At 38.9% G+C, this 22,309-nt stretch overlaps 2 long non-coding RNA genes across 4 annotated transcripts; both read right to left on the bottom strand.

Moving 5' to 3' along the window:
* Positions 1-628: 628 nt before the first annotated feature.
* On the bottom strand, positions 629-21,361 carry LOC108291433. Of its 3 annotated transcripts, none has more exons than XR_005197295.1 (5): positions 20,744-21,361; positions 11,857-11,999; positions 10,440-10,559; positions 2,947-3,086; positions 629-643 (listed from the first exon to the last, which is right to left on the bottom strand). It is a non-coding gene; the product is annotated as an uncharacterized LOC108291433 (long non-coding RNA). The 3 variants fall into 3 exon arrangements; XR_005197296.1 differs by lacking the exon at positions 629-643 and adding an exon at positions 812-1,927; XR_001819895.2 differs by lacking the exon at positions 629-643 and having other exon boundaries at positions 812-3,086; positions 20,744-21,349.
* LOC119468596 lies at positions 18,055-20,737 on the bottom strand. The gene is made up of 2 exons (XR_005197297.1): positions 19,915-20,737; positions 18,055-18,533 (listed from the first exon to the last, which is right to left on the bottom strand). It is a non-coding gene; the product is annotated as an uncharacterized LOC119468596 (long non-coding RNA).
* Positions 21,362-22,309: the final 948 nt, after the last annotated feature.

Raw genomic sequence — 22,309 nt, 5'->3', positions numbered from 1 at the left:
CAGATGTGACTGAGCCATGGAAATGGCTGAGATTGTCAAAGGAGCATCTCGCTTGGGACCACTCTGAGTAGCAAGAAGTAAACAATACTAGTAAAAAATGAAAACTGTACAGCTTTCCCATGAGATACAAATTCAGTAGGTATGGGGCGGAACCAAAGAATTTGCACTTTATGAAAAAACATCAGCTAGGTACAGTGGCTCACGCCTGTAATGCCAGCACTTTGGAAGGCCAAGGAGGAGTGGATCCCTTGAGCCCAGGAGTTGGAGACCAGACTGGGCAACATGATGAAAACCTTTTTCTACACAAAATACAAAATCCAATTAGCCACGCATGGTGCAGGCCTGTGTTCCTAGCAATGCGGGAGGCTGAGGTGAGAGGATCACTTGAGCCCTGGGAGGTGGTCGTTGCAGCGAGCCAAGACTGTGCCACTGCGCTCCAGACTGGGTGACAGAGCGAGACACTATCTCAAAAGAAAAAAAAAGAAGAAGAAGAGAATTACATTAACTCTGAAATAGTTGGCCTAGGAACCCAGTTTGATGGAGGAATTTGAATGTTAAGCTAAGAATTTTGGACTTTATCCTACAGTTTGCAAGAAAGGCATTGAGAGTTTCCATATACGAACATTACGTATTCCCAAGGAATCTTTTTATTTGTTTTTTTTTTTTAAGACAGGGTGAAAAAAAAAAAGAGAACAGAAAAAAAGAAGAAAAAAACACAGGCCACTGTAGTACTGTTAACAATTCAACACACTCAGAGCATTTCTCTTTGCTTCCTTGCCCTCTGAACTGTTCAATAGTGAAGAACACAAAGGTAACTGCAGTATTTATTTCAGACCTGCTGTTGCTCTCCAATTTAAAAGCAAAACAGGAACATTACATTTGTCACAGTTTAAATTGATAAAGGTAGACCTCTATCAGATACAGGTGTGTCTTGACTTACAATGGGTTTACTGGGGGAGGGGAAAATATCGTAAGTCAAAATGCCTTTAATATATCTAACCTACTGGGCTTCACAGCTTACACTAGCCTACCTTAAACATACTCAGAACACTTACATTAACCTACAGAGGCAAAATTAATACAAATCCTGTTTTATTATATAGCTCATGTAATTTATGGGAACAATGTCCTGAACATGAAAACAGGATAGTTGTATGGGGACTCAAAGTACGGTTTCTACTGAATGTGCATTGCCTTTGGAACCATCATAAAGTCAAAAACTTTCAGTCAAACCATCATACGCCCCAGACCGTCTGTTTATGAAATGCTCCCTAGGAGCCCTATGCCAGATACCATGCCTAAGTGTTTTCTAACTTTATATACCACATTCAAAAGGAGCCTGTTAATAAAGATGTTCCTGAAATCGTGGAAAGTATTAGTCCTTCCTTTCTTTTGCAGCTGACAGGATTTTTAAAAGAACTGCTAAACCACAAGCATATTTCAGCAGCTGTTTGTTCTTCCTAGTATGAGTTACTTCCTCCCTCTGCCAACATCGCTTGCCTTCTAGTTTGAGGAAATATTCAGAAGCGCAGTAAATTGGTCTGTTTTCAGAAATTCCTTCGTCTTTGAATTAATATATTTTATAAAGCAGGTTTGGTTTGGCTCCTTAAGATTTGGTTACTTAGAATAAAATCTTCCCAATTTAATAGCCAATTTGCATACATGTAAAAATGCATGAATTTTAAAAGCACCTTTAGGATTAAGAGGATTTTATCTGTATTTACAGAATTTAAAGCTGATTACTTCAGCAAGTTTTAGAGCAATTTTAAGAATAGTAGCAAGACAAGAATCTTAAGATAATACATTATTTAGAAACAAGAATCTAAGGATAATACATTCTTTAGAACCAAATGTGTAAATGGTTAGATGAAGGATGTTTTAATAACATGGTCTCAACTGTGGAGGTATCATCATCTTTCAAAGCTACCTGCAAAAAATGGACAATGTCCTCACTGGCTAGTGAAAAGTAGAAAAATTTAAGGAATTCTTAGCAAATTTCTTATCTTTTAAAATACCCATGGTCATCCCCGAAGAAGGTCAATGCACCTGTCTTTTCTAAAAACAAAGCAAAAACAACTCTACAGAAAGATATAATCAAGGATTCAATTTAGGTTCATTAATAAGCAAGGAATTGAGTTCATAAGCAATACTACCTCCAGGACTTTTAATTTCTTGGCAGGGATAATAGTGACATTAAAAGCAAGCTTATACTTTCCTAGTATTAAGGAGAAGTAGATTTATTTACAACCAATTTCTGCTTCAAAACACTTCCAAGCATACAACAAATGCCAACCTGAAAGAGGGATTCCCTATTTAATTGTCTCAGTTATTAGAATATGGATGGTCTTTTCATTCTAGATAACATGCCCTTGTTTGCTTATTTTTGTAAAGGAATTATCTTGGAATCTGATAATTCTGGGACTTCACTGATGGCTAGGCACTGCATATCTTCGTTATATGCCCATTTCCATTCATTCCTTAAAATATTATGAAACACTGTTACAAACAAAAGAATATGTATAGTATAATGTATAATTATAATATGTATAACATATAGTATAACAACATATAATGAGATAAAAGCATGATGAAATGACCACCTGTGAACCTGCTGTCCAACTTGAGGAAGAGAATGATAGTACTGTTGAAGCCCCGGGTGTCTTTTCTCAATTACCCTGCCTTCCTGAAATACTGTATTATGTTGATTTTGTTTTACAGTTTTATCATCTTTATAGCTAAGAAAGTATATTCAAAATTTGGTTTTTGAATTTTATAAAATACTATTATATTGCATGCATTCTGCTGCAACTTACTTTCTTTAGGACACTATGAAGATATCTGTACAGTGTTTTGAAATTCAGGTAAGTATCTGCACTCTAAAAGTGAATATCTGGCAGAAAAAATCTCAATCAATGTATTTTATAAACCCTTGAAATTACCACTTACCTGCTTCATTGTTAATTGGGAACTCCCAGTTTCCCTTCTTTTGTCCACTGGATCAGCTCTTCAAACCCATTCTGAAGGAGTTGTTCATTTTCTATGGCTAACTGCTTAGCAAATTCCACATCCCAAAGTGAAGGTCACGTCTATATAACAAGACATTTTAAATAGAAACAAGTCAATGTAAATATCTTTTTAAAAAATGTTATAAACAATCCTGAATTGATCATGTATTTTTCATACCTTGACACTCATAATTATAGTATATAATAAAAAGTTCCTGAGAGTAAGTTATAAGACTATAACTAGGCCGGGCACAGTGGCTCACACCTGTAATCCCAGCACTTTGGGAGGCCAAGGTGGGAGACCACCTAAGGTTAGGAGTTCAAGACCAACCTGACCAACATGGTGAAATTCCATCTCTACTCAAAATACAAAAAAATAGGCTGGATGTGGTGGCTCACACCTGTAATCCCAGCACTTTGGGAGGCCAAGGTGGGTGGATTATGAGGTCAGGAGTTCGAGACCAGCCTGACCAACATGGTGAAACCCCGTCTCTACTAGAAATACAAAAAAGAAAAATTAGCTGGGCATGGTGACACATGCCTGTAATCCCAGCTACTTGGGAGGCTGAGGCAGGAGAATCGCTTGAACCCAGAAGGCAGAAGTTGCAGTGAGCCAAGATCGCACCACTGCACTCCAGCCTGGGCGACAGAGCAAGACTCTGTCTAAAAAAAAAAATTAGCTGGGCACAGTGGTAGTGCCCATGATCCCAGCTACCTGTGAGGCTGAGGAAGAAGAACTGCCTGAACCCAGGGGCAGAGGTTGCCGTAAACCAAGATGAGGCCACTGTACTTGAGCCTGGGTGACAGAGTTAGACTCTGTCTCAAAAAATATATAAATAAATACATAAATAAATAAAGACTATAAGTACAATAATGGCAAGCTTAACTTTGGTTTTACAACAATGCCAGGTAATCACCGCCTCCTCTAATGGAAAAATATATATATTTGTATTTTTTTAAAGGTATTTTTATGAATCTGAGTATTTTTATACAAAATATGACTTTGTCTTTCAAAATCTAGCCTATTAATCTTTATTTTTAGTCTATCAAAATTAGTCACTAATATATTACTCTTGACAACCAAAGACATTAGAGCAACAAAATAATAACAATAAAACTGCTAATGATTACCGAGTACTTCCTCTGTGCTTAAATGTTTTTTATGCATTAGTACATTTAATCTTCACAACACTAATCCTGTAAGTTGGCTAATTACCACCATTAAATTACATGTTTCAATAACCTTTATTAAATGTGTACTATGTTCCAGGCACTGTGCTTGACACTTTTCTCAGATGACCTCATTGAATCCTTAAGATATATATGTACTAACCCTCATTTTATAGGTGGGGAAAGGTTAGTGTGGCAGAATCTGAACTTGCATCCAGTTCTACACAACACCAACACTTTCTGTTGAGCTATACACTGTACTGCCTGCCAGCTCAAGGATAACTAGTAGGGCCTATGACTATATCCTTTGTAGCAGTGCTAAGAACTTAGTGGACAACAAGACTTGGGAATCATAGAACAGAATAACCCATTCAATCAATCAATAAAAAATTACTGAATGCCAACTGTATTTCCAGCATTACTTGGGGTGGTAGGAAAACAACAGCGAACAATTGCTAAATTTAAGTTTCCACACTTTGCTATTCTTATACTTAATTGGGAACAAAAAACATTCTTTAGACTCATGCAAGTATAGCATATTCAAACGGTACCTTCATTAGAGTAAATTAATACATAAATTCATGTGCTGTTTTCCTCACTAAAGTATAATCACTTGATATTGTTTTATAAAATACATAAAATTTGAATGCATCCTTGCCAACTAATTTCAGTTTTAGAAATAAAATTTTATTTTAAAAAGTAAACTAGCTTCTTGAAGAATCCAAGTGTTTTTTTTGGCTGGACAACAGCAGCTGCCCTGACAAAAAATTCCTTTCTGATGCATGCTTAACAGATATCATTTGAGCAGGGGAGAGGTGATTCATTGTCCCTATACATTTTGCATATCCCCCCCCCCTTTTTTTTTTTTAAGAGATGAAGTCTTGCACTGTCACCCAGCCTGTAGTACAGTGGTGTGATCTGGGCTCACTGCAACCTCCGCCCCCTGGGTTCAAGCCATTCTCCTGCCTCAGCCTCCTGAGTAGCTGGGACTAGAGGTACACACCACCACGCCCAGCTAATTTTTGTATTTTTAGTAGAGACGGGGTTTCACCATGTTGACCAGGATGGTCTCGATCTCTTGACTTCATGACCTGCCTGCCCTGGCCTCCCAAAGTGCTGGGATTACAGGCGTGAGCCACCACGCCCAGCCGCATTTCCTTTTTATCATACACAACAGAATGCAATTTTTGTAATACAAGGGGGTTGTTCTTTTAGCTTCACCTTCAGTTCAAATGAATAAAACCTTAATTGAATTAACTACTTTTCCTTATAAATGTATTTTTATAGTACAGTTTGTTCAAAAAAGAATTTAAGATTTAAGATAACTAGTTCCTATGATCTGTAAGCCACATGAGTAGATGCTACAGGGTATACAGACATGAATGAGATCTAGCCTCTAATAGAGTTTATTAAATAAGAGGAAAATCAGAAGTTCACATAAGTAACTGATGGAAAGATTAAACAAGCCATTGGAGGCTGGCCTAGGAACTTATCTAACACGTACAACTTTTTTTTTTTCCCTTTGAGAAGGGGTCTCACTCTGTCGCTTAGGCTGGAGTGTTATGGCATAAGTGTAGCTCACTGCAGCATCAAATTCTGGGCTCCATTGATCCTCCCACCTCCCAAGTCACTAGAACTATAGGCATGCACCACCATACTCAAATAATGTTTTTTATATTTTTTAGAGAAAGAGTCTCACTATGTTGCCCAGGGTGGTCTTGAACTGCTAATCACAAACCATCCCGTCGTCTCAGCCTCCTAAGTCCATATACAACATTATTTCTATCAAAGTCCAAAAAACTAACTTTAATTTGTTAAAAATGCTCATCACTTAGACTCTGGAGACCATTTTGTATTGAGTTTCTTCATTTATTTTACTAGCAAACCACATTTAATGTCAAGCAAGAGGATATTCATTTCTCTTTTAGACTTAAAATGGTAAATTTCTTACCCAAAGAAAAGGGAAAGAATAGAGAGCAAAGACCAACCATGTGTTGAGAAAAAAGAAAAAAAACACTACAAGTAGGTTAAACGGATTCCCTGAATGTTCTTCCCATCTCCTGAACAATCACTAAATCACTTCAATAAGTTATTTTATAAATGCTATCTCCTCTTCTAGACAGTAAGCTGCGTAGAGGCAGGAACAAGTATATCTTTATATAATAGCATAGAGATACACTGCAAATGGTAGGTGATTAATAAGGTTCTAACCCAAATTAGTAGCTAATCTGGACCTCTGGCTTCATATAATTGGTAGTACTTACCTTCCATTGTCTCACAGAAGGCAACATTTCATGGGGGAAACCGGACCACAACTAACATGTCAACAACTGTAGTGTGATATGTCCCCCACCAGATTACTTAAGGGTATATGTATGTTGCTTGAATGCCGAAGGCTGGGCAGGGAGCCAAGGCCACAGTGTCTAGCTGAGGAGCAGATGTCCCTGAGAACCTAGGGCATACCTGGGAACATATCAAGGAAAATAGTCTCATCATGCACACACAGTAGGCAAACAGCTAGAATATTAGCTTAAAAGCAGCTTAGAGATAAGAGGCAGGGTGACTCTAGAGCTGCCCAGAAATGTCCACTATGTAAGTCCTAGTAAACCCCTCTATTCATCAAGCTGTACTTGCCCAAATTATTCTTTGGTCTCTAAATGCCTTCCCAATTTTGGGGGACATTACAGTTCCAAGTTTTCCTTGTAACAACTGCCACATTCATAATTAGGATCCAGGCCAATGGAAGGATGAAATGTTAAAATATCCAACTATTATATCATCAGAACAAACACTAAGGGCATCTTGAAAACATGGAATATTTCTCCACCTGAGAAACAGTTGTCCTTTTTTTTCTTCCTTTTTGAGATGGGAGTCTTGCTCTGTTACCCAGGCTGGAGTGCAGTGGCACAATCTCATCTCACTACAACCTCCACCTCCCAGGTTCAAGCAATTCTCCTGCCTTAGCCTCCCAGGTAGCTGGGACTACAGGCGCATGCCACCACACCTGGCTAATATTTTGTATTTTAGTAGAGATGGAGTTTCACCATGTTGCCCAGGCTGGTAGGGAACTCCTGAGCTCAGGCAATCTGCCCACCTCATCCTCCCAAAGTGCTGGGATTACAGGCATGAGCCACCGCGCCCAGCCAAAATAGTTATTCTTAACAAATCTGTTCAGGTGCTTCTTTAGTAACTGCCAAGATGTAAAAAATATTAAGTCTCTTCCCCATGAATATTTTTCCTAAGACAAAAAAAAATTTTAATGAATATATTTTAAACTATCAACAAAAATTATGAGAAAATATTTTAAGTGAAATAGCTCTATGTAAAAACTGAAAATAATTCCACTGACCCACATCAAATATCTGAGCTAAACTGCCACATTTTTAGGGCTGATAAACTAAAACAGAAACGTGCACTTGAACTTTTAATTCATAATACAACAAATCAGTTAAAGCAATTTAATTTCCAAAATATCTAATTGAAAAGACTAGCTTAATTTGCCATAATTTTTATTTGTTCCCTTTTATATTAAGGTTTTAAAAACTCCATGTTGTAAAAAACTATAAAACTATGCTAAAATAGAAGCTGTTAAAGTCACCATTGTTTTTAAGGGCAGAAAATACTGCCATGATTAATTACAAATTATAATTATAAAAGATTGCATAGGTAAATCACAACATTCCCTCTCATAAAGCAATCATCCTATAATTTTAAAATAATTATTAACTTTCTATGCATGACATTTTAAATTAACTATTGAAATTGATTAATATCAGAGAGTTAATAGGTAACAGTTTCTTGCAGATTTGATAATCAACTGCTTTATGCATCAATTTACATATTTACTTGAATAAACTTACTGATAGATTAAAATCCAGTTTATAAACTGGAGGGTTTTAAAAATAATTTTGAATTTTTTTATGGACTAAATTATTTTTCTCTATTAAACAAAACCAAGTCAAAAAAATGCAAATACCATGTGAAGGTTAAATAATGTGATCTCAACTCATACAAGCTTTCCTCTAGCAGGTTCCCAAGTCATTTGTAAACAAAGGCTTTCATTTTTCAGAACTTTCTTCAGTGCCTTGGATTCTTCTCCCTCGACTGCACATCTGGTGAACGGAATGGTGGATTAAAGCACCTCACAGCAGAGGGAATGCCTTGGTAAAGTACTGAACTTCAAAAGAGGAATGTACAACAAAGAAATTGAACAGACGTTTGCTGAGCACCTGCTATGTACCAGATAGTTTATAAGTGTTTCTTTTCTATTCCTCAAGAAAGCCCGCATTTAAGCTAGGTTTCACTTTCAGCATTTTATAGCTAGGGAAACAGGCTGATGGAGGCTATAAAAGGTATCCAGTCATGGAATTAGTCAGTGGCAGTGCCAACATTCTGAGGCAGGCCAGTGTGAACTGCCAATCTCCAACAGAAGGAATCAGTCCAGGCCTGGGTTGTCTAGGGTTGATACCCCAGACACTGTCCGAGTCATACCAGGGTGAACAATTTGGCATCTCATCATTGCTTCCCCTTTAGCTGACTTTTTAACACACTGAAGGCACAGAAACCCCTTTCCTACTTGTTTAGCTTCTCCTTTGCCACGTAATTTTTGAAATATTAAATACCAAAGCTAGTATTAAAAATCAAATATGCCATCTCGGTGTAGTTGTATAGTATTATATGAAAGATGACCGACTCAGCTAAATATTCTTGAGTACTAACTGATTCTGTTAAATATTCTTTTTTTTTTTTCCTGAGACAGAGTCTTGCTCTGTCGCCCAGGCTGGAGTGCAATAAGTCAATCTTGGCTCACTGCAACCGCCACCTCCTGGGTTCAAGTGATTCTCCTGCTCAGCCTCCCAAGTAGCTGGGACTACAGGCACATGCCACAACACCTGGCTAATTTTTTTGTATTTTTAGTAGAGATGGGGTTTCACTGTATTAGCCAGGATGGTGTCCATCTCCTGAACTCATGATCCACCAGCCTCAGCCTCCCAGTGAAATATTCTTGAGTAAAACTCCGAGTACCCTTTCTACTTTATTCAATAATATGAATATGTAACAGATACTAAACCGCTTTAAATTAGTAATTCAAATAATATTCCAAAGTTACCATAAGCTCTTGAACTTTGTGTTAACTGCTGACCACCTTTTCCAACTTTCCTTTATAAATCAGTAATTTAACACTACGAAGGAGTTAACTCCAGTGCCTGATTTTACTTAAAACAAATCCATGGAACATACAATGTATTGAAAACACTCCAATTGTGAGCATATCCTGCTATAATGACAGGTTAGGCCAGGTGCAGTGGCTCATGCCTGTAATCCCCAGCACTTTAGGAGGCCGAGGTGGGCGGATTACTTGAGGTCAGGAGTTACCAGCCTGGCCAACAAGGTGAAACCATTAAAAATACAAAATTAAAAATACAAAAATTAGCTGGGCATGGTGGCACATGCCTGTAATCCCAGCCTCTTGGGAGGCTGTCAAGAGAATCACTAGAACCCAAGAGGCAGAGGCTGCAGTGAGCCAAGGTAGCACCACTGCACTCCAGCCTGGGTGACAGAGCAACACTCCGTCTCAAAAACAAAAAGACATGTTAATTTTTGTCATACCATGCCAAATATTGGGCTTCTCCTTCCCAGTACCACTTTCAGGGTTTAAAGGAGAGAAAGAATAGAAACTCTATGTAAATATAGACCAACTTTAGATTCTAAAATAACAACGTAAGATGTAGTTAGCATCTTTAAGAACTTCAAATCAGTAAATTCAAATGGCCACAAATAATCTACCATTTTAAGGAATATTATATAAACTTTTTTTCCTTTCACTTTTCTTTTAATTGATGGTGGGTCATTTCTCTAAGATATAACAGAAGATAAGCATGTATAAAGATATAAAGGGTAAATGAATACACAGTATTAGGCATTTATATTTAAAATGAAAAATAATGTTTCGCATAAAATACTCATTTTTTCAGAATTCAGTCAGCTCTATTTATTCTAAATCAAAGGACCCCTATTCATCATGGGTAGATGTGAAGCATGGCCCATTTTGATTCAATGTATAGAAAAACGCAGGACTGGCTAAATCCAGCACATGGTTCCCTCTATAGGAAGTGGTATATAGAGCATAAGAACACAGATATAAATGCATTCATAATACTCACATTTCCAACAGCAATAATATACACAAGTAATAGGTAAATCTACAGTTAAAGTAAAACCTAACTATACAAACAAAACCCAGCCGACCACAAAGCCTGATACCTTTTTCTAAGATAAGCAGTCTTCTCCTCGCCAGGATAATTGTCATAGCCTTGATCAAACTGAATCTGATGCTCTGTTCTTATACCACATCTGGCAACTTTCATATCTGATACTATGTTACTGAAACTGAAATAATAAAAAGGTCAAGTGTATTAGAAATCTTAGCTACAGAACAGAAATAAGCTTTCTCAAACAGGAGACTGATAATTCTTATTTCATTTTTATGCACTAATTATATAACATAAAAAGTTACATTTAAATTAAAAAGTCATCTATCAACATTCCCATAACACAGAACATTACAATTTATGTTTACTTCCATCTTTTAAAGGTGTTTTTCAGAAACCTTCATTTGAAACATAAAAGTGTCACATGAAAAATTATTCTGAGAAAATGAAAGGAAAGTATAATCGGTATCTGCATACCTATCACCTACATTCAATAACTAAATTAAAACCAAGAGGTAGCCGTATTTATTTATTGCCTTGTATTGCTTCAAACACAAACAAATGAGTCACTGAACTGATAGCCCAGATATCCATTTTTCTTTTCTTAAAATCACAGTTTCTTTCAGAGATAGGGTCTCACTCTGTTACCCAGGCTGGAATGCAGTGGTGCGGTCATAACTTAATGCGGCCTCAAACTCTGGACTTAAGCCATCCTCCTGCCTCAGTCCCCAAAGCAGCTAGGACTACAAGCACACGCCACCATGCCCAGCTAATTTTTTTATGGTTTGTAGAGATGGTGTCTTGTTTTGTTGCCCAGACTGGTCTCAAATTCCTGGCCTCAAGTGATCCTCTTGACTCAACCTCCCAAAGTGCTAGGATTACAGGCATGAGCCACCACCCATGGCCATTTCTTTTAACTTCCTGAAATAAATCTAGTACACGTGCTCATTGGGAACAACTGATTTAGATCGCTCCCCAAAATGAAGCGTGTTACCACTTACTACAATGTAAGCAGCAAGTAGTGTAACGTAATATAAAATAATGAGAGATGAAGAGAATAAGTGGAAAGATGTTAGCTTAAACATAAGAATAAGAGAAAAAAGAGAAGAAAACAGACCTGAAGATTGCCATATGGTGCATAAAACCGGCAAGCTATTACATTGAAAAAAAAAATTACTTTTCTCAGAAAAGCTATCTTATTCTGTTATTTATTTTTAATAACATTACTGAATTTATCATTTATTTTTTCATGGACAAGAAACTGTAACTTCCTAAAAGGAAAGTTTAACTGTTCAATTGGTCTCTTAAAACTATAATCTTACTTAAGACATCAGATTTTTAAAAACTTGAATTGCTAAAATTCCACTTATATGGTATATTCCATTCGTAAATTCCACTTATTTGGTATATATTATATATATTACTAGCCATATGAAAATGGCCTATTTCGAGATATAAACATTACTGACCTAGTTTTAGGTCTCCATCCATCTCTCTGTGCCCCTCACTCTTCCTCATGCTACTGAGCTGCCTGAGTAGCTCTGGCTTGTTTGCTTGCCAAAAGGGAGCAGCAGACACAGCTGCCACCAACTCAGGACTCAGGGGCTTGCTTCTGAAAAAGAAAATGAAAAAAAAAAAATGAGAAAGAAAAAAGAGAGATTGCTTATTATGCCATTAGTTTAGTGAAAAGTAAAATGATTTTTTGGGGAAAACTTTTGTTGTTCCAAAAAGCATCATTCAATTCAATTTCTGACAAAAGCAAGAATTCTCAACTATTAGATACCAGTTTTATATAAACTTTGAAATGTTAAACTTTAAAATTAACAGATACTTGCTGAAGCACAACACTAACTCAGAACAATATATTAAGGTGGAGGGACAAGGGATCAGCCTCAAATGTTATAAATTAGTGGAATTTTCAATTAGATGCCATTGTACTTCAAAAACAATATAAATTGCAAGCAAATATAAAGGCAGCTTGACCTGTTCATAAAAGCTTTACTCATAATAATCCCAAACTAGAACCAACCTAAAGGTCTATTATCAGAATGAAAAAAACAAATTGTGAGATAGCTAAACAATGGAAGAATACTCAGCTTATGCCAACATGAATGACTTTCATAGACATTAGATCAAGTGAAAGAAGTTGGACACAGAACATATTCTGTAGATTCCATTTCTATCAAGTTCCAGAACAGGCAAAACTAATCTGAGGTGAAAAAACAATCAAAACAGCAATTGCCTCAGGACAGAAGGCTACTGACTGGGAAGGTAAAAATGGGAAACACAGTGTCTTGTTAAGTGTGTGGGTCACATGGGCTTATCCATTTGTCAAAACCCTCCAGCTAAGGTTTGTACACATTAATGTATGAAAATGTTACCTGAAAAAAAAAAGGGGGCCACAAATCACTATCAAGTAAGAGATGGAAAGTGGGTGAAAGATAGATAATATAAGAATGGCAAAATGTTGATCATTGTTGAAGCTGGGTGACGGTACAAAGGGGTTCATCATCCCATTTTGTGTTCTTCGCATATTTAAATTTTTCATAAGAAAAAGCTTTTAAAAGCTTCCTAAATAAATTACAGCAAGTTAATTAAAAAAAAATTCTATTACAAAAAGAAAGTAAATTATATACAACATTTTTTCCTCTTTTTTTTTTTTAAGAGATGAGATTTCAATATATCATAGAGTATGACCTTGAAGTCCTGGGCTCAAGCAATCCTCCCACATCATCTTCCTGAGTAGCTGGGACTACAGGCATCTGCCATCATGCCTGGCTATTTGCAACATTTTTAAACTCACTGAGAACTGCCATCTCAATCAGTGGGCTCCAAATTAATATTTTATTATGACTGGCTTTCTACATTACAATCTATTACCTAATATGCAAATGAACGTTCCCAAATTCCTAAAGTTCTTGGAGAAAGATTTTAAGGACTTAACTAGGATATGGAAGATCTAAAATCTGATAGAAATGGAAGAAAAATGGAAGAATGAAAAAAGGGGTGGAGTGTAATGGCCCATGCCTGTAACTTCAGCACACTGGGAGGCAGAGAAGGGAGGATCACTTGAGACCAAAAGTTTGACACCTGCCTGGGCAACATGGTGACACCCCGTCTTCACAAAAAGAAAAAACAAATTGCTATGAGTGATGACTGCGCCTATAGTCCCAGCTACTCGAGAAGCTGAGTGGGAGGATCAGTTGAGCCTGGGAGGTTGAGGCTGCAGTGAGCGACAATTGTTCTACCACACACAGCGTGGGCCACAGAGCAAGACCCTGTCTCAAAAAAAAAGGAAATCTAACAGTTAAAATGAAATGTGCTTTCAGAATTGTTATCAGTGAATAAAGCTTTAACCTTATTCCAAGTCATTGTTATTTATTTCATAAACTACTTATAAACTTCATTTTCAAATTTTAATATATGTATTTGATCAGAGTATGCAAAGAACATAGATGAATATTCATTTTCTAGAATCTTGCATTTCACAACAATGGTTTCCTTCATAGTTCTAGTCTCTGGCTTTATAATTTATAATCCCCATTATAAATTGTGGGGAGCCTGTGTTACTGAATAAGATTAATTTTCACATACAGGGATCTTTCTTCATATATTTTAACAATGTAATGATAACTTGTTAAAGTATCTTTTCGAGCTGTGCAGTGGCTCACACCTGTAATCCCAGCACTTTGGGAGGCCGAAGCAGGTGAATCACCAGAGGTCAGGAATTGCAGACCAGCCTGACCAACATGATGAAACCCCGTCTCTACTAAAAATACAAAAAATTAGTTGGGCACCGTGGAGGGCATCTGTAATCCCAGCTACTCAGGAGGCTGAAGCAGGAGAATTGCTTGAACCCAGGAGGCAGAGGACGCAGTGAGCTGAGATCACGCCACTGCATTCCAGCCTAGGCCAGAAAGAGTGAAACTCCTTCTCAAAAAATAAAAAAGTATCTTTTAACAATCTATTCTATCCTGTAATTAAGACTATTTCATGAACACATACTTTTCCCCTTCATAACTTTTTTTTTTTTTGAGATAGGGTCTCACTCTATTACCCAGGTTAGAGTACAATGGCACAATCTTGGCTCATTACAATGTCCACCTCCCAGGTTCAAGCGATTGTGCCACCTCAGCCTCCTGAGTAACTGGGATTATAGTCCCATGCCACGACGCCCGGCTAATTTTTGTTTTTTTTTTTTGTTTTGTTTTGTTTTTTGGTACAGACAGGGTTTTACCATGTCGGCCAGGCTGGTCTCAAACTCCTAATCTCAAGTGATCTGTCCACCTTGGCCTCCAAAGTGCTGGAATTACAGGCATGAGCTACTACTCTCAGCCCCTCCCAAATACTTTTAAATCATCTATAGATTACTTATAATACGTAATATAACATGAATGCTACATAAATGGCTGTTATACTGTATTTTTTAATTGGTATTTTTTTCTGTGTATTTTTAAAAAATATTATCAGAGGTTATCTGTGACTGCAGAACCTGTGCATACAGAGGGCCAACTGTATACTGCTCCATTCCTATCAATGGCATTATATCCTTGTCAAGATGGTTTCTCAGAAGTGGTGGTGGTAAAAAACAAATATCTGAGGAAAATCAATGTGGAACAGAGGTGAACATGGTAATGTCCAATCTTATTACAAGGCTAGGCCATTAAAAAGAAAATACAATTTCCTCTTGGCTCACTTTCTCTTGAGACACCTCCCCTGGAACCCAGCCACCACGCAGTAAGAAAGCCCAGGCCACAAAGAAAGCCACATGTTGGTGTTTCTGCTAACACCCTCAGCCAAGGTCTCAGCTGATAGCCAGCATCAGCTGCCAGACCTATGAGTGAGGAAACTTCAGATGATTCCAGCCTCAGACTCCTAAGTCCTCCAACTGAGGCCCCAGACGTCACAGAGTACAGACTGGCCTTCCCCACTGTTCTAGCCAAACTGCTAACCCACAGAATCTGTGAGCATATGAGGAAATGTTTTATGCCACTAAGTTTGGGAGGTAGTATAGCCAGGGAACAATATCAATGGGGATTTAATACATAATACAAAGAAAGAAAAGCAGGCTATGTGTAGGGCTAAGGGCCCCACAGGGTTGTGGGGTGTCCCTTATGCTGTGCTGGGGTGCAGGATCTGACAAATAAAGAGACAGGACACAGAAGTACAAGGAAAATGTAGCTGAGCTCAGGGGGGCCACACGACCTATAGGCAGAGACAGGCGAGGCCCCGAATGTCCAGGAGCATCTGTATTTCCTGTTTATAGGTTAGGGGGCAGGGTAGTGAGTGAAGTCATCTTTAAGGATAGGGATAGGGTCGTGAGCAATAAAATAAGGGGTCTATCCCCATTAGGTTACCTAGGCTAGGAGGTGGACAGTGCGCAGCAAGGGGTCCATTCCCATTAGGTCACCGAGGCATGGAGGTGGGCCGTGCGCAATGAAGAGGGTGCAGTGTGCAATACCTCTATGGGCGTGCTACTCCTAAGAAGATTTATAGGAGGATGCTTAAGTCCACAGCAGTGACACAGCTGTCAGAGTCTATCGCCACCTGCTGGCAGCTTCCAATGAGTTCTACGGGAAGATGCTTTTTAAGCAGCACAGTAACAAGGGATGATAAAGTTCTGTCACCAAGGTGCGATTATCCGGAGGAGTTTTGAGCCCTCAATGCTTGAGCGATTGCCGGTCTGAGGGCAGCCTTCCAGAAGAACTGGAGCAAGGTCCTACAACTCCTTTATCAGGAGGAGTGGCTCTTGCCCCAAGCCTGCCATGTAGCAGGTATCTTTACAATATTGAATGCTGCCGCCTGGGCCATGGATTCTTGCCCTAGTATAAATGTTTTTCCCTAAATCATGCTCTGCACTGTGTCTGCTCCAGACATTCCTCCGACTATAAGGTGCTTATTCCTTAATTCATGCTCTGTACTGTGTCTACTCTAGGCATTCCTCTGATTATGAATTAAGATATAGTTATATATATATATATATATATGAAAATAACTGAGTGGTAAGATATTCTTTAGGTACTCATTCTATGAACTAACATATGATTGTATATAGAGGATTATATAAAGAGAAATAACTGGTTAGTAATACTATAAACTGAGATATTCTTCAAGCCCTAATTCTATAAACTAATATATGATTATATATAAAGGATTATATAGAAGGAAATAACTGAGTAGTAACACTACAAACTGAGATATTCTTCAGGCACTAACTGTGCCAGGATTCTGCTTAGCTCTCCTTCCTTGGTACCTATATGGGGGGTTACACACACTATGCACAAAGCTATGATGACAGTGCCTCATGAAGCAAAGATCATGACTAACCTAATCCCATGCACCTTGGAGTCCTTGAAAAGTGGGGAGGGGAGGCAAAAATCATTAAAAGACACCCTTTAAAAACTCAAAACAAATGTACCTCATTCGCCAGTCTTTTGATGTAGGATCAAAGCCTCATTTAAACATAAGACCACTGATAGAAGGTTCTAAGACAGATCTTTTATATATATCACACCCACCCTCCAGTATTTTCAGTTTTGGTTTAAGTGGAAAAGTAGAGCAAGGATGTAAGAAAGCTTACAAAGCAATCTAAGTGTACTATCCTCCCGCATATGTACATTTGTCTCACTCATACTTAATTTGAAAGAAAATTTTTAAGTCACTTTTACTGACTCTTTCCAAAGCATTCAACTCATTTTACCATTTCTCTAATATTTAATTAAATTATAGTAAAGAGTATGAGGGGACATAAACAGGTCTGGGAGCTTTAAAAATGTCATTCTTGATATTTATATATGCTTATGTGTGCATTGTTTATTTCCATACCCTTATATATAACTGTTTTGTTTCTAAAGGAGGAGGAGGTTTAGGAGGAAGTACCTATTATGGGTAATGATTGTCTGAATTAACTTAACCACCCAATTATACTTTCTAGAGGTATTTTTGATACAATGTAGAAACTAAGAAGTTCCATTAAGATGTTAAATCATTCTGGAAAACAGAAGCCTATATTATCAGTTTGTTCTGATAAGAGAAGTCAGTGATGGGTATCCTAAAGCCACATACCTTACTACTTGAATTAATGACATCATAAAATACATCATTATGTATCACTAAAAAAAATACTGCAATTTAACCTACAATACAATGCCAAGATATCGCTGGTTGCCCTTAAAATTAAATATAATACTCTTTTGACAAGCACAAGTAACGATGGTGTTCTGAGGTAACCAAGAAAGCTGAAAGCACTGGTAGTTATTGGTCAAAGGAAGTCCTATAAAGCAGTTGTAATCAATATGCTAAAACTTTATTTCAAAAAAAATCTTTAAAATGGAAAATTTCAAATAAGCGAGTCCTTTACAGACATGAAGCTACCTTCAAATCAGGATGTAAATGGTATTGTTATATTGTTAATTAACAGCTTAAAGAGGTAATTAAGTAAGTGGCAGTTAATAACACTAATAAATAGGTAAGAGTGTGGAATTCTTGATGACATCACTTCTCTTTTCCTTTCACTGGATTGTACACAAATATCGTCTTGTTATTTAAATATAATACAATAACAGCATTTCATTACACTACATTCAAGCCTTCCCCTTTTAGACGGACTTTCCATTTTTCACACTTCTATATTAAAATGCTCCTGATATAAGAGTTTTTTTTGCTTGTTTTCTAAAATACATTACAGCAAGTAATTAGGGTCCCTGTGTTTACAAGCTGATATTTATTCTTCACTAATTCAACTTGGACTTCATTAATTCAACATCTCCTAAGTACTCATATTTAAAAATAGTTTTTGCCAAAAGAAAAAATTTACTGGAGTTTCAAAAATTAGTTTCAAACAACATTCAAATTACAATTACATTTCTCTCTTCTTTGGAGCATGTTCTGTAGCTCTCTGAAGGCTACCAGTTGTAGTTTTTAAGTGGTCTGCTGTTGGGTGGCTTTGTTGTTTGTACATTAACTGTGCTTAATTCAACTTTTGTGCCCTTAATAATGTCTAATAAGTCTTTTTTTCAAATTTTCCTTTATACTGTCTTGGCTCTCTGAGGTCTCCTCGGAAGAATGAACAGTTCAAATAGACTGCTCAATTTTCTTGCTACAGATCGCGCTGTTAGTGCCAAAATATCTTTGGATATTTTTTGTCCTGGAAAGACGCATTAAAGAAAAAAAAATGAAAACTACAATGCAGGCTAATAACGCAAAAAATTATGTGTCTAAAATTTTTCTCAATTCAAGCCCTTTCCATTTGCTTTTTATAATTATTGTTAACAACCATAACAGCAGCAACTTACCATTTATTAGCATACACTACATGCCTCACCTTGTGCATTATGTTTTATGTACAGTTGACATACACACATTAACTCCCTAAGGTCTCCATTTTGCAGATAAAGAAACTGAAACAGAGAAGTAACTTACCCAAAGTCATGCACCTCACAGCTCACTAAGGTCTAAAACACACTGGTGTGCCACTAATAAGTAGAGGTGTGCTGAGATATTAATCACCTGCTCCTTGGGGTGGCCAGGGGAGGTCTAGGGGTGCTGGTGCTCCCAAATCTGTTCCCTCCCTCCATTTACCCCAGAGTTCAGTAGATAAACTCTGACATGGTTAATAAATGACAATTTATTATTCTTAAAACCAAATGACTGCCGTGAGCCGAGATCGCGCCATTAAGAATAAAACTCCACCTCAAAAATTAAATTAAATTTTAAAAAATAAAACCAATAAAGTTAATATTAAAGTTATTTTAACAGAAAGGTGGTAATCAGGGGGATGGAATGAGTCTCACATATAATCTTTACTACAATGTTTTCTTTCAAGACTGCTATCATATCACAGAAAGCAATCTACATTACAGGAAAATCATGTAGGCCGGGCGCGGTGGCTCACACCTATAATCCCAGCACTTTGGGAGGCCGAGGCGGGTGGAGATCAAGAGGTCAAGAGATCGAGACCATCCTGGTCAACAAGGTGAAACCCCGTCTCTACTAAAAATACAAAAATTAGCTGGGCATGGTGGCACGCACCTGTAGTCCCAGCTACTCGGGAGGCTGAGGCAGGAGAATTGCTTGAACCCAGGAGGCAGAGGTTGCAGTGAGCCGAGATCGTGCTATTGCACTGCAGCCTGGGTAACGAGCAAAAAACTCCGTCTCAAAAAATAAAAATAAAAAACAAAAAAAACCAATCATGTATAATTAACTCCATAACACTAAAATAATAAAACTCTAGACCTAACCTCCACCTGAGTTTGTTTCCATTGACAGCATCTCATCAGTACTTCAAATGCAACACCTTCAAAACGACATTCAAGACTTCCCCTTTCAGACTGACTTTCTGTTTTAGATTTTTTTGTTTGTTTTCTAAAAACTATAACATATGTAAAAGTCTTTCTCAACCCCGGCCCTGCATTCTTCTGCTAACATTAAGGATACCCTAATCCTCCAACACAGCCAGTTGAAATCTTTGCTATCTCTGACCACCCTACCATTATCCCATGATGTAACTAACATCCCTTTAATTCTACCTGTGCAGTTTATCTCCTCCATTCAGCTGGTCCTTCCCATCTTCACTGCTACTAACCTGCTTCAGCACTGTACTTAACCAAATTGCCTTCTGAGTGTTATGCATGGAACTTATGCAGTGGAATTAGGCTTTCATAATAATAAAGTTCTTGCAGAATAAACAGCAAAACCAAGAATGTCACAACACCTTTTCTTTCCTGGCTAACTTCAACCAGTGATCCACCTTCATTTCATCAGCCTTTTCTTCCAGAAAGGATATCTGGAGTCTCTCCTGCAATGGTTAGGTGTCCCTATTTGCTTCTCCAGCAACTACTTGTTGGAAGAATAGTGCACTCTGTGCTTACGTACACTATCTCAGCGATTACTTCACTACACAACACTTGTCTACTTGCTGGAACTACAAGCTCCGTGATGAGAAGATTGCCTTACTTGGGGTTTATAACCAGTACTGGCAGGCTATAAAGTTTTTCAATAATGAACTAAAGAATACATGAAGGAAACAGAAATGAAACCATCAAATAAATCTTGGGAGGCAAAAGATAAAACAACTTCGCTTTTGGAGCTTGGATAAACTGACGGGAGATGATGACAAGAGGAATGAGGCACAGCGACCAGGCTTGTAATCGCAGCTCTGTTTTCCACGCACGCTATGACCTTGGGCTAGTCATCTTATCTTTTCGGGATTTTTCTTTTCTCAGATTTAAAGCAACAGCTTCTAAAACCCAGCAGGTAATAACATTGACCCCAAGAAGTCGGGGGATGACTGAAGGTACAGGACAGGGCACCGGGATTCCGAAGACCTGCGGGGCCAAGAGCGCTGAACTGCGGTACCTGACCGTTCCATAGCTAGCAGCGAGTAGCACAATTACAGCCGCTGATGTCTCCGGGCTTCCAGAGAACAAACGTTGGCAGGAAAGGGGGCGCAGACGTAGGAACGCCGAGACTCTAGCAAACAGCGAAGACACATAGCCAACCAGGAGTGCAACTCAAAGAGCGCGTCCGGGTGCCAAATACGTCCCCCGCACTCTCTTCCGTTTCCGGTCTGGCGTGTTCCTCTCCCTTTGCGTTCTGGCGTGCAACCCGGGCAGGTAACTGTGTTCTGGACTCGCCGACGGGTCGGGCGGAGCCAGCTGCCTCCAGACGACCCCACCCACTCGCGATTCCAGTCCTAGAGGCAGAGTCCTTGCCAGGTGCAGCATCGGTTAGCTGGCCGAGGCGGATCCCAGACCGCCCAACCAGACCGTGGAGGGCTTGAGCAGCCGTGCGGAAACTTCGGAAAGGGCCAGTGAGATCAGTCTGTTCTTTAACAGACACTACTGTGCGTTGTTTGGAGGGAAAGGGTCTATCTACAGCGTTCACCGCGTTTTCAAAATGCACCATGGCCACCAAAGAGGTTTAAAAAAATTACCGCAGGGCCTGCTGCAGGATGTAATAGCGTTTGTTTTCCGTCTTTATTCTTGATGTAGACTCAAAATAAGACAGGTTTCATTTTTCACAAGTGACTTTAGGCCGGGCGCGTGGCTCACGCCTGTAGTTTCAGCACTTTGGAAGGCCGAGGAGGGTGGATCACCTGAGATCAGGAGTTCGAGACCAGCCTGACCAACTTGGTGAAACCCAGCCTCTACTAAAAATGCAAAAAGTAGCCGGGCGTGGCGGCGCAGGCCTGTAAATTCAGGCTACGCCGGAGGTTGAGGATTGGACGAACTTCCCGAGGCGCGCGGTAGGCTGGGAACCTGGGCTCCCGGGGAGTTCTGCTGGCAGAGGCGGGTGCAGGGAACCGGCAGCTCGGCGGGAGCGTGGGAAGAAGCTGACGCGCCGTCGCGAGTTCCCGCTTAGGGAACTTAAAGAGAGTTTTAGTTTATCCTCCTTGTCTTTCGGGGGCGTGTGCTACCCTACTGGCCCGCGCTGCAGCGAGCCCCGCCGCTGCTCCCTTAGGCCCACTCAGAGGGTGGGTGGGAGGTGACACCCGTCAGCCTTTCCCGCCCCTCTGTCTCTTGCTGCGGTGGGGAAGGCAGAAGCCGCGAGGCAAGCCAGTGGTACAAGGTGTTCCCGGCTTAATCGCACCCTGCGTGGCTCCAAGGACTGGCCGGGCTTTCGTGTCGCAGGTTCCCGCTAAGTGTAGGATTCAGATCTTACCATGATTCTTTTTAATAGTGAGAAGTTGTCTCTGTGCTATGTGGAGATTAGGATGTTGTTAACTCTTGTTAATGGAGCTCGTCCTGTCGACCAAGTTGTTTTAATTTGATCATGAACATACACAAACCTAATGCTTATGGATATTAAAGGGTTCTTTATATATTCTAATTTTATCATAGTTTAAAAATCTTAACAGAATCTGTTATCAGTGAGGGGCTTTAATGAGGAATTTGAAAAGGGAACCAATAAAATCATTGCATT

This window comes from Cebus imitator, unplaced genomic scaffold (assembly GCF_001604975.1).
Source record: "Cebus imitator isolate Cc_AM_T3 unplaced genomic scaffold, Cebus_imitator-1.0 Scaffold453, whole genome shotgun sequence".
NCBI classification, from domain to species: domain Eukaryota; kingdom Metazoa; phylum Chordata; class Mammalia; order Primates; family Cebidae; genus Cebus; species Cebus imitator.
This window is presented reverse-complemented; position numbering and strand designations above follow the sequence as displayed.